Source organism: Helianthus annuus, chromosome 11, assembly GCF_002127325.2.
Source record: "Helianthus annuus cultivar XRQ/B chromosome 11, HanXRQr2.0-SUNRISE, whole genome shotgun sequence".
Lineage (NCBI taxonomy): Eukaryota > Viridiplantae > Streptophyta > Magnoliopsida > Asterales > Asteraceae > Helianthus > Helianthus annuus.
In genome coordinates this window covers 43,109,455-43,115,454 of record NC_035443.2, presented here as the reverse complement: position 1 = coordinate 43,115,454, position 6,000 = coordinate 43,109,455, and the positions used below count along the sequence as shown (strand labels likewise).

At 40.7% G+C, this 6,000-nt stretch overlaps 1 non-coding gene across 1 annotated transcript; it reads right to left on the bottom strand.

The window, feature by feature from the left end:
- Positions 1 to 217: 217 nt before the first annotated feature.
- LOC118484555 lies at positions 218 to 324 on the bottom strand. The gene has a single exon (XR_004873664.1). It is a non-coding gene; the product is annotated as a small nucleolar RNA R71 (small nucleolar RNA).
- Between the last annotated feature and the right edge of the window lie 5,676 nt (positions 325 to 6,000).

Sequence of the window (6,000 nt, the reverse complement as noted above, 5' to 3'; positions counted from 1 at the left end):
GGATCCCCATCTACATATTACTAATTTCTTAGAAATATGTGATACCTTTCGGATCAATGGGGCATCAAATGATGCCATCCGCCTTCGAATGTTTCCTTTCTCGCTAAAAGACCGAGCAAAAGCTTGGCTCAATGCCCTCCCAGCTGGATCGGTAAACACCTGGGATGAACTAGCCCAAAAATTTCTATATAAGTATTTCCCTCCAGCTAAAACGGCTAAATTAATGACTGAAATTAATACATATTCGCAAGAGGACGGGGAATCCTTATATGAAACTTGGGAAAGGTTCAAGGAGCTATTGCGAAAGTGTCCACATCACGGCCTTGCGATATGGCAACAAGTATCCACTTTCTATAATGGGTTGTTGCCACACACAAGGCAGACACTTGACTCTAGCTCCGGGGGACTTTTAGGTAATCGCCGCCCGCATGAAATATATAACCAAATTGAGGAAATTGCTCAAACCTATTTTCAGTGGCACACTCCCAGAGGCAATAAATCTATTGCCCCGGGCGCCCATAAGGTTGATGAAAGCACTTCTTTACAAGCCCAAAGCGAGGCTCTTTCTTCAAAAATAAAAAAATTGGAAATGACAAAAACAGTCTCGGTTATGGCTTGTGAAGGGTGTGGTGGGCCACATGAAAATTGGAGTTGTATGAAAGAAACAGAAGATCAACAAGAGTCGGTAAGCTACATTGACAATAGACCTAGGCCGTCGGGTCCTCCAATGGGCACTTACAACCAAGGATGGCGAAACCACCCTAACCTTGGTTGGCGAGAGCCCGACAATAGTAGTAACCAACAAACCCAATGAACAAACTTTCAACAACCAAGAAATGAGTCACAAAATTTCACTCAACAACAAGGTGGACGAGAAAGGCTTGAAGATACTATATCTCGCCTCATCTCCGACACTGAAAAGAAAAACTCGGAAAGGTTTCTACAATTAGAATCAAATTTTAGAAATCAACAAGCTAGTATTCAAAACATAGAAAAACAATTAAATCAACTAGCTCAAAATTTTTCCGAGAGACCACAAGGTGCATTACTAAGCAATACCGAAACAAACCGAAAAGCGCAAGTTCATCTCATCACGTTACGAAACCGCACCGTGGGGCCTGCGGAAGCACCACCACCGACAGAAGTGACTATACCCCCGCCTCTGCAGGAGAAGAACTCTCCTCCATCATCAGAGCCTACCAAGGCTCCTCGAGTTCCGTACCCCGGTAGGTTAATTCGTCAAAAGACCAATGAGCAATTCGCAAAATTCGAAAGTCTATTAAAACAATTGCATGTCAATATTCCTTTTATTGATGTCCTAACCCAAATGCCCAAATACTCTAAGTTCATGAGGGACTTCCTCACTCATAAAAAGAAAATTGAAACTTTGCAATTAGTTAACTTAGGCGAAGAATGCTCTGCCCTCGTACTCAACAAACTTCCCCAAAAGAAAATCGATCCTGGAAGCTTCACGATTCCCTGCTCGATCGGGGACTCCCCCGTTTGTAATGCACTAGCCGACCTTGGGGCCAGCATTAACCTCATGCCTTCATCAATGTTTAAAAGGCTTGGCCTAGGAACAACGAGTCCTACAAAAATGAGCATACAACTTGCTGATCGATCCGTCAAATTCCCGCAAGGTGTCATCGAAAATGTCCTAGTAAAGGTAAACAAATTTGTCTATCCGGCCGATTTTGTCATACTCGACGTGGAAGAAGACACCGAAGTCCCCCTCATATTAGGGAGACCATTTCTCGCCACCACGCAAGCAGTGGTAGACATGAATGACGGAACGCTAACCCTAAGGTACGGAGATGATGAAGTAAAATTCGGGGTTGGGAAGAAAATAGAGGACGACGACCCGGTCAACTACATGAAGGTTATTGATTCGAGTTTGGATGCTGCTCTCCGACGGTGCAACATGGGATGCCAAACATCCCACTCAGAAAATATATAACCTCACATTGGGTCTAGCCAAGGACCCTTATAAACGTGGCGCACCACGGAGGCATTCCGCGGAACTATCCTTAGTTTAGTTTAATCTTTTAGTTTGCAGGAATAAAACACGCTCATGGTGGTCAAGGATGAAAAGGGAAACGAGAAACATGGCCCCATGCACAAGAACAAGGCAACCCGACATTGATTTCTCCGATACAGAAGGTTCAACACGGGTCGTGTCCAACCAACACGGCCCCGTGCTGCACCCCCTGCAGAAAAATGCCCAGTTCAGGTAACTGGACACGGGACGTGTTCACCACACACGCCCCCGTGTCCAGGCTTCTGTTTCTTTTCTTTAATTTTCGTTACTGGCACCTGAACACGGGGCCGTGTCCGGTCCCCACGGGGCTGTGTCCAGACTGCCAGTAACATAAAATCTTTGCTTTTAACACCATATTACACATCTAATCAACCTAAAAATTTATTTTTGGGACACATTGAGGACAATGTGTAATTTAAGTGTGGGAAGATGCTAAAACCTTGAAATTTTGCAAGTCCTAAAAACAAGCCTTACACAAAAGTCTATTGGAACCACTATTCACCCCAAATTTTTTTCAAAAATTTTCAATTTTTCTTCACTTGTCTAAAGTTTAAGTTGGGAATTCTAAGATTAATAAGGTGATATTTTTACAAGTTTACAACCAATAGCGTCGTGATAAAAAGAACTAACATACGAAAATTACGAAACGGCATAACAAGCTTGGTTAAAATTCGATTATATATACTTGATCACATAGAAAAACCCATTCCCACAAAAAGTGAGTTTTGAGCTTTTATTGAGCATACAAATACACACCTTTAGACTAAATGCTCATTTTTCGTTTCTTGTGTGAATAGCCGCTTGGTTCTTACGACTCTAGAACTTGCCACGACGATTCATTCCCCGTCCTTACCAACTTAAACCCAAGTAAGTAAATGATGGAGGCATTAGGACTAACCCTTTTTCTTTCAAAACCATTATTTTCATTTTTCTTTTCACCCACCTAAAAACTCCCCCTAGTTAACCCATTTGAGCCTAAACCTTTCATTTCTTTACCCTAAAAACCCTTTTACCCACCAAAACCCTTTTTATTTTTACCCTTTATTTTAGTAACAAGCTCGGTTTTCGTGTGACTACAAAAAAAATATGATGAAGATGAAGTTAGAAATAAACAAACAAAGCTCTTAAAACAAAAGCTTTTTTGAAGAAATAATTCATAAAAAAATAATAAAAAGTCACTAAAACAAAATGTTTTACGAAAACCGACGCTTTTTACGCTTTTCGCCCTTTTCTAACCACTAACCCAACTACCCACCTTTAGCCCAAGCCTTTACCCAAAAAAGTCCTCTTGATATTGTACAAAGGTAACAAGTTAAAAAGGAGGAGGATTGATTGCTTGGCAAGCCTATGGTAGGAATAAGTTCCACGCCGCTCTCGAGTGATTCACTAAAAATACATCTTCGGCCGAGTGTGAGTGATTTCCCCCGTGAGGTATGTGAACTTGTATATAAATGGAATTTTAAAAAGGCATGCTATGCCAAATAAGTAATTTATCCTATGAAACGTTCTAAATAAATCATAACGAATAGGATTTTAAATAAATGAAAATAAAACCAAAAAGATCTTGGATTCCCGACACTCTATGACAAGCAAAAACCTTCTCTTTGGGAGTGTAAGCCACGTATTAAAGAGTTTTGCTTGAGGACAAGCAAAAGTTCAAGTGTGGGGGTATTTGATGTGTGTAAAATGCAGCATATAAATTACATCAAATGAGGCATAAAACTAACCCTTTTTTAGTACTAATGTTGGAAAAAGAGTGTTTTTGTCTTCCTTTTGTATTTTCAGGATTAAATGAGCTCAAATTCACAAAAGAAGCAAAAAGACAGCTAAATCTAACATAAATACAAGAAAAGGAACATAAGTGGATTGCCCGACCCCTCAACAGCATCCTCCCAAGCAAAATAGAGAAGGCAGAAGACTGAACACGCCCCGTGCTCAGCCAGCACGGGGCCGTGCCCAAGAAGTAGCAGAAAAGACAAACCTATAGAAGCTTCTATTGCCCACCACGGGGCCGTGCCCAGCGGACACGGGGGCGTGGCGAAAGTACAGCAGGCGCATTAATTGTAATTGCGAATTACAATTAATGAAGAGAGAGAGTGTCAGACAGGCACGGGGGCGTGTCCAGCGGACACGGGGCCGTGCCCAGCCTTCTGTTCAGCCTATAAATAGGAGTGCTTGGCTTCATTGCAACTCATCCCTTGTCACACCACCTCTCTCACACTTCATCCACCACCCACCACCATCACAACACCATCATCCACTACCATCATCCATTATCCATCATAGAGTGTGTGAGTCGTCTCGGGATCCAAGATTGATCGTAAGAGTTCTTGACAATCAAGGCCATGTTTGCCTAAGTCTCTTACATCACTTGGTGAAGACAAGTGTTTAGTATAATACTTTTTATTTTTAATCTTTTGCACTTTTTATTTGGTTTTGTATTAATGACTTTTTAATCTTTCCTTATCGTTTGTCCATGGTGTCTTGGCATTATTTTACTGTCTATATAAAATAAAAGATTTTCACCATTCATATCTCCACGGTCTATATGGAGGTATGTTGGCTACCTGATCGGGGGTTAACGGAACGGTTTGGTAAGGGTCTTGCCCTTGTTCAGCGTTTAGAGGTCCTGCAAGGGACCTGGGTTAAATTTAGTAGGATCTCCTTCAATGCCCATAGGTATTGAATGGCGGGGATCCAAACTCTTTAACCCCCTCATAAGTTAACTACTATTAATACTATAACCCGGCTATTTAGGACTGTATCCCTGCTGACTCAGACTACTTAGTCGAGGGTAACGTCACCGCCAAAAGCGGGGCCTACCATAATTTGCATTAATAACTTAATTCATTATCTTCCAATAATCCAACCCTTTAGGATTGTATCCTTGCTGACACAAACTACTGGGTTGAGGGTAACGTCACCTTCAAAAGAGGGGCCTACTACAATAACTAAGATAATCTCTTAAACAAGTGCAAAAGTGCGAAAATAATCAAAGGTTATACTAATACACGAGTCGGATCCAAGTGATTCATCTTGTCTATCTGTTTTTATTTTATTTTTATTTTTCAGCATTTAGTTAGTTTTTATTTTCTTAGTTTAAAAACCTTTTCTAACATTTTGATTTGATTAGACGTTGAGGATAAACCGGTACTAAAAGCTCTTCTGTCCTTGGACGACCTCGGTATCTTACCAACACTATACTACGTCCACGATGGGTGCACTTGCCCATATGTGTGTTTAGTGTTAGTAAATATCGTGTTTTATAAATTTAAAACTTGGCTAAAAGTGTAAAAAGGGCTTAAAATATACATCAAAAAATATACTACACTTCGCACGCATCAACAACGCAAACACTTTTTTTATGCTAACCGCTCTGCATGTTATACGTGTTATTCGATGAATGCTTGTACGTTATGTTTACATAGTGATTGTTGCCGGACACCTTAGCAACAATAGTACTATAGTTTGGACTCAGCACCTGTCGTGAACAGGGGTTGTTAAGGGTATTACTTCACGTGTCACAGTGGTGATATGTGTTGCACATTCTACGTCTCACAGTCATGTCTGTGCATACTTCATTGTCGATAGCTTACATGCTTCACATTTCTACGTGTTACATGCTGGTTATGCGTAAATCGCTATTCGCTACTATATGCTATTAAACTTGTATGCTCACCTTTACACTATGTGTATTGACCTTATTTTAACGTATGTAACAGTTGTTTAGGATGCTGTGTTTCGCTGAACTCTGTGGAATCGAGCTAGGGGAGTCTAGAAACAAACTAAGTAATATTTGAGTTGTCGGAACAATGATTTGTCTATGAGAACACTATGTCTGTAATAACTGTTTTACTTTATATGTTATGGTATGGGACATGACGTTAAATATTTGGTAATGATAGTTGTTATGGATTCTACTGGACAATCTATTTCGTCAGTGCCTTACCCCGATGTTTCCG